We start from the raw sequence: 12,796 nt of genomic DNA, 5'->3' as shown, positions 1-12,796 counted from the left end.
CAACCCCCCACAAACTATTACAGAAGAAAACAAACCCCCCACAACAACTATTACAAGAAGAAAAGAAAACAACCCCCCCACAACAACTATTCAGAAAGAACAACACCCCCACACAACACATTACAGAAAAGAAGAAAACAACCCCCCCACAACAACTATTACAAGAAGAAACAACCCCCCACAACAACTATACAAGAAGAAGAAAAGAAAACAACCCCCAAAACTATTACAAGAAGAAGAAAAGAAAACAATCCCCCCACAACAACTATTACAGAAGAAGAAAACCAACCCCCCACAACAACTATTACAAGAAGAAGAAAGAAAACAACCCCCCCACAACAACTTTACAAGAAGAAAACAACCCCCACAACAACTATTACAAGAAAGAAAACAATCCCCCCACAACACTATTACAGAAGAAAACCACCCCCCCACAACTAACTATTACAAGAAGAAAGAAAACAACCCCCCCACAACAACTATTACAAGAAGAAAACAACCCCCCACAACAACTATTACAAGAAAGAAAAGAAAAAACCCCCCCATAACAACTATTACAAGAAGAAAGAGAAAACAACCCCCCACAACAACTATTACAAGAAGAAAAGAAAAACAACCCCCCCACAACAACTATTACAAGAAGAGAAAAGAAAACAACCCCCCCACAACAACTATTACAAGAAGAAAAACAACCCCCACAACAACTATTACAAGAAGAAAACAACCCCCCCACAACAAACTATTACAGAAGAAAGAAACAAACCACCCCCCCACAACAACTATTACAGAGAAGAAAAGAAAACAACCCCCACAACAATATTACAAGAAGAAAACAAACCCCCCACAACAACTATTGCAATATGAAAACAACCCCCCACAACAACTATTACAAGAAGAAAAACACCCCCCACAACAACTATTACAAGAAGAAAAGAAAAACCCCCACAACAACTATTACAAGAAGAGAAAAGAAAACAAACCCCCAAACAACTATTACAAGAAAAAACAACCCCCCACAACAACTATTACAAGAAGAAAACAACCCCCACAACAACTATTACAAGAAGAAAACAACCCCCCAAACAATATTACAAGAAGAAAACAATCCCCCCAAAACAAACTATTACAAGAAGAAGAAAAGAAAACAACCCCCCCCACAACAACTATTACAGAGAAGAAAGAAAACAACCCCCCACAACAACTATTACAAGAAGAAAACAACCCCCCACAATAACTATTACAAAGAAGAAAAGAAACAATCCCCCCACAAACAACTATTACAAGAAAGAAAACAACCCCCCCACAAAACTATTACAAGAAGAAAAACAACCCCCCCACAATAACTATTACAAGAAGAGAAAAGAAAACAACCCCCCCACAACAACTATTACAAGAAGGAGAAAATAAAACAATCCCCCACAACAACTATTACAAGAAGAAGAAAATAAAACAATCCCCCCACAACAACTATTACAAGAAGAAAACCACCCCCCCACAATAACTATTACAAGAAGAAAACAACCCCCCACAATAACTATTACAAGAAGAAAAGAAAAAACCCCCCCACAACAACTATTACAAGAAGAAAAGAAAACAACCCCCCCACAACAACTATTACAAGAAGAAAACAACCCCCCACACAACTATTACAAGAGAAAAACATCCCCCACAACAACTATACAAGAAGAAAAACCCAAACACTATACAAGAAAAAACACCCCCATACAACTATTACAAAGAAGAAAAGAAAACAACCCCCCCATAACACTATTACAAGAAGAGAAAAGAAACAACCCCCCACAACAACTATTACAAGAAGAAAAGAAAAACCAACCCCCCCAACAACTATTACAGAAGAGAAAAAAAACAACCCCACCCACAAACTATTACAGAAGAAAACAACCCCCCACAACAACTATTACAAGAAGAAAACCAACCCCCCCACAACAACTATTACAAGAAGAAGTAAACAAAACACCACCCCCCAACCCCAACAAACTATTACAGAAGAAGAAAAGAAAACAACCCCCCACAACAACTATTACAAGAAGAAAACAACCCCCCCACAACAACTATTGCAAATAAAAACAACCCCCCACAACAACTATTACAAAGAAGAAAGAAAAACAACCCCCCCACAACAACTATTACAAGAAGAAACACCCCCCACAACAACTATTACAAGAAGAAAACCATCCCCCACAACAACTATTACAAGAAGAAAAGAAAACAACCCCCACAATAAACTATACAAGAAGAAGAAAGAAACACCCCCATAACAACTATTACAAGAAGAAAACAACCCCCCCACAACAACTATTACAAGAAGAAAACAATCCCCAACAAACTATTACAAGAAGAAAACAATCCCCCCATAACAACTATTACAAGAAGAAAAAAATCCCCCCAAACAACTATTAAGAAGAAGAAAAGAAAACAACCCCCCACAACAACTATTACAAGAAGAAGAAAGAAACAACCCCCACAAAACTATTACAGAAGAAAACAACCCCCACAACAACTATTACAAGAAGAAAACAACCCCCCCACAATAACTATTACAAGAAGAAGAAAAGAAAAACAATCCCGCCAAACAACTATTACAAGAAGAAAACAAACCCCCCACAATAACTATTACAGAAGAAAACAACCCCCCCACAATAACTATTACAAGAAGGAGAAAAGAAAACAACCCCCCCACCAACAACTATTACAAGAAGGAGAAAATAAAACATCCCCCACAACAACTATTACAAGAAAGAAAATAAACAAATCCCCCCACAACAACTATTACAAGAAGAAAACCAACCCCCCCACAATAACTATTACAAGAAGAAAACAACCCCCCCACAAAACTATTACAAGAGAAAGAAAAACAACCCCCCCACAACAACTATTACAAGAAGAAACCACCCCCCACAACAACTATTACAAGAAGAAAAGAAACAACCCCCCCACACAACTATTACAAGAAGAAAAAATCCCAAACAACTATTACAAGAAGAAACAATCCCCCCATAACAACTATTACAAGAAGAAAACAATCCCCCATAACAACTATTACAAGAAGAAAAGAAAACAACCCCCCCCACAACAACTATTACAAGAAGAAGAAAGAAAAACAACCCCCCCACAACAACTATTACAGAAGAAAACAACCCCCCCACAATAAAACTATACAAAGAAGAAGAAAAGAAAACACCCCCCACAACAACTATTACAAGAGAAAACAACCCCCCCACAAAACTATACAAGAAGAAAACAACCCCCCACAAAACTATTACAAGAAGAGAAAGAAACAACCCCCCCACAACAACTATTACAAGAAGAGAAAAAAAAAACCCCCACAACAACTATTACAAGAAGAAGAAAAAAAACACCCCCACAACAACTATTACAAGAGAAAGAAACAACCCCCCCACAAAAACTATTACAAGAAAGAAACAACCCCCCCACAAAACTATTACAAGAGAAAGAAAAACAACCCCCCACAACAACTATTACAAGAAGAAAACACCCCCACAACAAACTATTACAAAGAAAAGAAAACAACCCACAACAAACTATTACAAGAAGAAAACACCCCCACAAACAACTATTACAAGAAGAACACAATCCCCCCATAACAACTATTACAAGAAGAAAACAACCCCCCATAACAACTATTACAAAGAGAAAAGAAAACAACCCCCCCACAACAACTATTACAAGAAGAAGAAAAGAAAACAACCCCCCACAACAACTATTACAAGAAGAAAACAACCCCCCCACAATAACTATTACAAGAAAAAAACAATCCGCCACAACAACTATTACAAGAAGAAAACCCACCCCACAAAACTATTACAAGAAGAAAAAACCCCCCACAAAACTATTAAAGAAGAGAAAGAAACAACCCCACACAACTATTACAAGAAGAGAAAAAAAACAACCCCCACAACAACTATTACAAGAAGAAAAAAAACAACCCCCCACAACAACTATTACAAGAAGAAAACCAACCCCCCCACAATAACTATTACAAGAAGAAAACAACCCCCCCACAATAACTATTACAAGAAGAAAAGAAAACAACCCCCCCACAACAACTATTACAAGAAGAAAACACCCCCCCACAACAACTATTACAGAAGAAAGAAAACAACCCCCCACAACAACTATTCAAAGAAGAAAACACCCCCACAACAACTATTACAAGAAAAACAAACCCCCCCAACAACTATTACAAGAAGAAAACAAACCTACCCCCCCACAAACAACTATTACAAGAAGAAGAAAGAAAAACAACCCCCACCACAACAACTATTACAAGAAGAAAACAACCCCCCCAACAACTATTACAAGAAGAAGAAACAAACAACCCCCCCCCACAACAACTATTACAAGAAGAAGAAAAGAAACAACCCCCCACAACAACTATTACAAGAAGAAAACAACCCCCCACAACAACTTTTGCAATAGAAAAAACCCCCCCACAAAACTATTACAAGAAGAAGAAAATAAAACACCCCCCACAACAACTATTACAAGAAGAAAAACAACCCCCACAAAAACTATTACAAGAAGAAAAACAACCCCCCCACCAATAACTATTACAAGAAGAAAAGAAAACAACCCCCCACAACAACTATTACAAAAGAAAACCACCCCCCACAACAACTATTACAAGAAGAAAAGAAAACAACCCCCCACAACAACTATTAAAAGAAAAAAGAAAACCACCCCCACAACAACTATTACAAGATGAAAACAACCCCCCCACAACAACTATTACAAGAAGAAAAACAACCCCCCAAACAAACTATTACAAGAAGAAGAAAAGAAACAACCCCACCACACAACTATACAGAAGAAGAAAAGAAAACAACCCCCCCACAACAACTATTACAAGAAGAAAAAAACCCCCCCACATAAACTATTACAAGAAGAGTAAAAAAACACCCCCCCACAACAACTATTACAAGAAGAAGAAAAGAAAACAACCCCCCACAACAACTATTACAAGAAGAAACACCCCCACAACAACTATTCAAAGAAAACAACCCCCCACAACAACTATTACAAAAGAAAAGAAAACAACCCCCCCCACAAACAACTATTACAGAAGAAGAAAACAAACACCCCCACAACAACTATTACAAGAAGAAAACCACCCCCCACAACAAACTATTACAAGAGAAAAAGAAAACAACCCCCCACAAACTATTACAAGAAGAAGAAAGAAAAACAACCCCCAACAACTATTACAAGAAGAAAACAACCCCCACAACAACTATTACAAGAAGAAAACAACCCCCACAACAACTATTACAAGAAGAAACAATCCCCCCAACAACATACAAGAGAAAACAACCCCCCCAAACAAACTATTACAAGAAGAAGAAAAAAACAACCCCCCCACACAAACTATTACAAAGAAGAAAAGAAAAAACCCCCCCACAACAACTATTACAAGAAGAAAACACCCCCCCACAACAACTATTACAAGAAGAAAACACCCCCCACAAAACTATTACAAGAAGAAGAAAAGAAAAACCACCCCCACAACAACTATTACAAGAAGAAAACAAAACCCCCCACAACAACTATTACAAGAAGAAAAACAACCCCCCACCAACAACTATTACAGAAAGAAAAGAAAACAACCCCCCCAAACAACTATTACAAGAGAGAAAAAACACCCCCCAAACAACTATTACAGAAAGAAAAAAACAACCCCCCACAACAACTATTACAAGAAGAAAACACCCCCCCACAAAACTATTACAGAAGAAAACAACCCCCCACAAAACTATTACAAGAAGAAAAGAAACAAACCCCCCCACAACAACTATTACAAGAAGAAAACACCCCCCCCACAACAACTATTACAAGAAGAAAAGAAAACAACCCCCCACAATAACTATTACAGAAGAAAACAATCCCCCCACAACAACTATTACAAGAAGAAAAATCCCCCAAACAACCATTACAAGAGAAAACAACCCCCCAAACAACTATTACAAGAGAAGAAAAGAAAACAACACCCCCCACAACAAACTATTACAAGAAGAAGAAAAGAAAACAACCCCCCCACAACAACTATTACAAGAAGAAAACAACCCCCCCACAACAACTATTACAAGAAGAAGAAAGAAAACCAACCCACAACAAACTATTACAAGAAGAAAACAACCCCCCCACAAACAACTATTACAAGAAGAAAACAACCCCCCCACAAAACTATTACAAGAAGAGAAAGAAACAAACCCCCCCACAACAATATTACAAGAAAGAAAAAAAACAATCCCCACAACAACTATTACAAGAAGAAGAAAAAAAACAACCCCCCACAACAACCTATTACAAGAAGAAAAACAACCCCCCACAATAAATTACAGAAGAAAACAACCCCCCAAAACTATTACAAGAAAAGAAAACAACCCCCCCACAACAACTATTACAAGAAGAAAACCACCCCCCACAACAACTATTACAAGAAGAAAAGAAAACAACCCCCCCACAACAACTATTACAAGAAGAAAAACAACCCCCACAACAACTATTACAAGAAGAAAAACCCCCAACAACATACAAGAAGAAAACACCCCCCAAAACACTATTACAGAAGAGAAAAGAAAACACCCCCCCACAACAACTATTACAAGAAGAGAAAAAAAAAAACCCCCCCACAACAAACTATACAAGAAGAAAACAACCCCCCCACAATAACTATTACAAGAAGAAGAAAAGAAAACAACCCCCAACACAACTATTACAAGAAGAAAACAACCCCCCCACAAAACTATTACAGAAGAAAAAAACCCCCCAAAACCTATTACAAAAGAAAAGAAAACAACCCCCCCACAACAACTATTACAAAGAAAGAAAATAAAACAACCCCACAACAAACTATTACAGAAGAAAGAAAACAACCCCCCAAACAACTATTACAAGAAGAAAACAACCCCCCCACAATAACTATTACAAGAAGAAAACAACCCCCCCACAAAACTTTACAAGAGAAAGAAAACAACCCCCCACAACAAACTATTACAAGAAGAAAACCACCCCCCCACAACAACTATTACAAGAAGAGAAAAGAAAACAACCCCCCACAACAAACTATTACAAGAAGAAGAAAACCACCCCCCACAACAACTATTACAGAGAAAACAAACCCCCCCACAACAACTATTACAGAAGAAAACAACCCCCCCACAACAACTATTACAAGAGAGAAAGAAAACAACCCCCCACAACAACTATTACAAAAGGAAAAACCAACCCCCCCACAACAACTATACAAGAAGAAAGTAAACAAAACAACCCCCCCACAACAACTATTACAAGGAAGAAGAAAACACCCCCACAAAAACTATTACAAGAAGAAAAAACAACCCCCCCACAACAAACTATTGACAAAGAAAACACCCCCCACAACAACTATTACAGAAGAAGAAAAAAAACACCCCCCCAACAACATATTCAAGAAGAAAACAACCCCCCACAAAACTATTACAAGAAGAAAACAACCCCCCCACAAAACTATACAAGAAGAAAAGAAAACAACCCCCCCACAACAAATATTACCAGAAGAAAACCACCCCCACAAACAACTATTACAAGAAGAAAAGAAAACAACCCCCCCACAACAACTATTACAAGAAGAAAGAAAACACCCCCCACAACAACTATTACAAGAGAAAACAACCCCCAACAACTATTACAAGAAGAAAAACAACCCCCCACACAAAACTATTACAAGAAGAAGAAAAGAAAACAACCCCCCCACAACAACTATTACAAGAAGAAGAAAAGAAAACAACCCCCCCACAACAACTATTACAAGAAGAAAACAACCCCCCCACAAAACTATTACAAGAAGAGAAAAAGAAAACAACCCCCACAAACAACATTACAAGAAGAAAACAAACCCCACAAAAACTATTACAAGAGAAGAAAACAACCCCCACAATAACTATTACAAGAAGAGAAAGAAAACAACCCCCCCACAACAACTATTACAAGAAGGAGAAATAAAACAACCCCCACAACAACTATTACAAGAAGAAGAAAAAAAACAATCCCCCCACAACAAAACTATTACAAGAAGAAAACCAACCCCCCCCACAATAACTATTCAAAGAAGAAAACAACCCCCCCACAATAACTATTACAAGAAGAAAAGAAAACAACCCCCCACAACAACATATTACAAGAAGAAAACCACCCCCACAACAACTATTACAAGAAGAAAAGAAAACAACCCCCCCACAACAAACTATTACAAGAAGAAAACAATCCCCCACAACAACTATACAAGAAGAAAACAACCCCCATAACAACTATTACAAGAAGAAAACAAATCCCCCCATAAACAACTATTACAAGAAAGAAAAGAAAACAACCCCCCCACACAACAACTATTACAGAAGAAAAGAAAACAACCCCCCCACAAACAACTATTACAAGAAGAAAACAACCCCCACAAAAACTATACAAGAAGAAGAAAAGAAAACATCCCCACAACAACTATTACAAGAAGAAAAGAAAACAACCCCCCCACAACAACTATTACCAAGAAGAAACAACCCCCCCACAATAACTATACAAGAAGAAGAAAAGAAAACACCCCCACAACAACTATTACAAGAGAAAAACAACCCCCCCACAAAACTATTACAGAAGAAAAAACCCCCCCACAAAACTATTACAAGAAGGAGAGAAAGAAAACAACCCCCCCCAAACAACTATTACAAGAAGGAGAAATAAAACAATCCCCACAACAACTATTACAAGAAGAAGAAAATAAAAAACAATCCCCCCACAACAACTATTACAGAAGAAACCAACCCCCCACAAAACTATTACAGAAGAAAACAAAACCCCCACACAATAACTATTACAAGAAGAAAAGAAAACAACCCCCACAAACAACTATTACAAGAAGAAAACCAACCCCCCACAACAACTATTACAAGAAGAAAAGAAAACAACCCCCCCACAACAACTATTACAAGAAGAAAACAATCCCCCACAACAACTATTACAAGAAGAAAACAATCCCCCACAACAACTATTACAAGAAGAAAACAATCCCCCACAACAACTATTACAAGAAGAAGAAAAGAAACAAACCCCCCCCCACACAACTATTACAAGAAGAAGAAAAGAAAAAAAACCCCCCCACCAACAACTATTCAGAAGAAAAAACCCCCCCACAATAACTATTACAAGAAGAAGAAAAGAAAACAATCCCCCACAACAACTATTACAAGAAGAAAACAACCCCCCACAATAACTATTACAAGAAGAAAACAACCCCCCCACAATAACTATTACAAGAAGGAGAAAAGAAAACAACCCCCCCCACAACAACTATTACAAGAAGAGAAAATAAAACAATCCCCCAACACAACTATTACAAGAAGAAGAAAAAACAACCCCCACAAAACTATTACAAGAAGAAAACCAACCCCCACACAATACTATTACCAGAAGAAAACAACCCCCCACAATAACTATTACAAGAAGAAAGAAAACAACCCCCCCACAACAACTATTACAAGAAGAAAACCACCCCACAACAACTATTACAAGAAGAAAAGAAAACAAACCCCCCCACAACAACTATTACAAGAAGAAAACAATCCCCCGCAACAAACTATTACAAGAAGAAAAAACAATCCCCCCATAACAACTATTACAAGAAGAAAACAACCCCCCAAACAACTATTACAAGAAGGAGAAAAGAAAAACAACCCCACACAACAACTATTACAAGAAGAAGAAAAGAAAACAAACCCCCACAACAACTATTACAGAAGAGAAAACAACCCCCCACAAAATATTACAAGAAGAGAAAAGAAAACAACCCCCACAACAACTATTACAAGAAGAAAAACAACCCCCCCACAATAACTATTACAAGAGAAAACAACCCCCCACAATAACTATTACAAGAAGAGAAAAGAAAACAACCCCCCCACAACAACTATTACAAGAAGAAAAAACAACCCCCACAACAACTATTACAAGAAGAAGAAAGAAAACAACCCCCCACAACAACTATTACAAGAAGAAAACCAACCCCCCACAACAACTATTACAAGAAGAAAAACAACCCCCCACAAAACTATTACAGAAGAAAAGAAAACAACCCCCCCACAACAACTATTACAAGAAGAAAGAAAACAACCCCCCCACAACAAACTATTACAGAAGAACAACCCCCCACAAAAACATCAAGAAGAAAAGAAAAACCACCCCCCACAACAACTATTACAAGAGAAAAAAACCCCCCAAAAAATTACAAGAAAAAAACAACCCCCCACAACAACTATACAAGAAGAAAAGAACACCCCACCACAACAACTATTACAAGAGAAAACCAACCCCCCAAACAACTATTACAAGAAGAAGAAAAAAACAACCCCCCCCACAACAACTATTACAGAAAAAGAAAGAAAACAACCCCCACAACAACTATTACAAGAAGAAAACAACCCCCAAACAACAACTAGCAAAGAAAACAACCCCCCACAACAAAACTATTACAAGAAGAAGAAAAAAAACAACCCCCCACAACAACTATTACAAGAAGAAAACAACCCCCCCAAAACTATTACAAGAAGAAAAACAACCCCCCCACAATAACTATTACAAGAAGAAAGAAACAACCCCCCCAACAACAACTATTACAAGAAGAAAAGAAAACAACCCCCACAACAACTATTACGAAGAAAGAAAACCACCCCCCACAACAACTATTACAAGAGAAAACAACCCCCCCATAACAACTATTACAAGAAGAAAACAATCCCCCCAAACAACTATTACAAGAAGAAGAAAGAAAACAAACCCCCCACAACAACTATTACAAGAAAAGAAAAGAAAACAACCCCCCCACAACAACTATTACAAGAAGAAAACAACCCCCCCACAATAAACTATTACAAGAAAAGAAAAAACAATCCGCCACAACAACATTACAAGAAGAAAAACAACCCCACAAAAATCATTACAAGAAGAAAACAACCCCCCACAATAACTATTACAAGAAGGAGAAAAGAAACAAAACCCCCCCCACAACAACTATTACAAGAAGGAGAAAAAAAACAACCCCCACAAACAACTATTACAAGAAGAAGAAAATAAAACAATCCCCCCACAACAACTATTACAAGAAGAAAACCAACCCCCCACAATAACTATGAAAGAAGAAAACAACCCCCCACAATAACTATTACAAGAAGAAGAAAACCACCCCCCAAAACAACTATTACAAGAAGAAGAAAAACACCCCCCACAAACAAACTATTACAAGAAAGAAAAGAAAACAACCCCCCACAACAACTATTACAAGAAGAAAACAATCCCCCACAAACAACTATTACAAGAAGAAAAACAATCCCCCCTAACAACTATTACAAGAAAGAAAACAATCCCCCCATAAACAACTATTACAAGAAGAAAAGAAAACAACCCCCCCACAACAACTATTACAAGAAGAAGAAAAGAAACAACCCCCCCACAACAACTATTACAAGAAGGAAAACAACCCCCACCCCACACATAACTATTACAGAAGAAGAAAAGAAAACAATCCCCCACAACAACTATTACAAGAAGAAAACAACCCCCCCCACAAAACTATTACAAGAAAGAAAACAACCCCCCCACAATAACTATTACAAGAAGGAGAAAAGAAAACACCCCCCACAAACAACTATTCAAGAAGGAGAAAATAAAACAATCCCCCACAACAAACTATTACAAGAAGAAGAAAAGAAAACAATCCCCCCACAACAACTATTACAAGAAGAAAACCAACCCCCCACAAAAATATACAAGAAGAAAACAACCCCCCCACAACAACTATTACAAGAAGAAAAAAAAACAAAACCCCCCCACAACAACTATTACAAGAAAGAAAAACACCCCCCCACAAACAACTATTACAAGAAGAAAGAAAACAACCCCCCCACAACAACTATTACAAGAGAAAAGAAAACCACCCCCCACACAACTATTACAAGATGAAAACAACCCCCCCACAACAAACTATTACAAGAAGAAAACAACCCCCCACAACAACTATTACAAGAAGAAGAAAGAAAACAAACCCCACCCACAACAACTATTAACAAGAAGAAAACAACCCCCCCACAACAACTATTACAAGAAGAAGAAACAAAAACAACCCCCCCCACAACAACTATTACAAGAAGAAGAAAAGAAAAAAAACCCCCTCACAAACAACTATTACAAGAAGAAAAACAACCCCCCCACAACAACTTTGACAAAGAAAACAACCCCCACAACAACTATTACAGAAGAAGAAAAAAACAACCCCCCACAACAACTATTACAAGAAAGAAAACAACCCCCCAACAAACTATTACAAGAAGAAAACAACCCCCCCACAAAACTATTCAAGAGAAGAAAACAACACCCCCCACAACAACTATTACAAGAAGAAACACACCCCCCCACAACAACTATTACAAGAAGAAAAAACAAACCCCCCCCACAACAACTATTACAAGAAGAAAGAAAAACCCCACCACAACAACTATTACAAGATGAAAACAACCCCCCCAAACAACTCTACAAGAAGAAAACAACTCCCCATAACAACTATACAAGAAGAAGAAAAGAAAACAACCCCCCCACAACAACTATTACAAAGAAGAAAAGAAAAAAACAACCCCCCCACAACAACTATTACAAGAAGAAAAAACAACCCCCCCACAAAACTATTACAAGAAGAAGAAAAGAAAACAAAACCGCCACAACAACATTACAAGAAGGA

The sequence above is a fragment of the Salvelinus namaycush genome, chromosome 4 (assembly GCF_016432855.1).
Source record: "Salvelinus namaycush isolate Seneca chromosome 4, SaNama_1.0, whole genome shotgun sequence".
Taxonomy (NCBI): Eukaryota; Metazoa; Chordata; class Actinopteri; order Salmoniformes; family Salmonidae; genus Salvelinus; species Salvelinus namaycush.
This window is presented reverse-complemented; position numbering follows the sequence as displayed.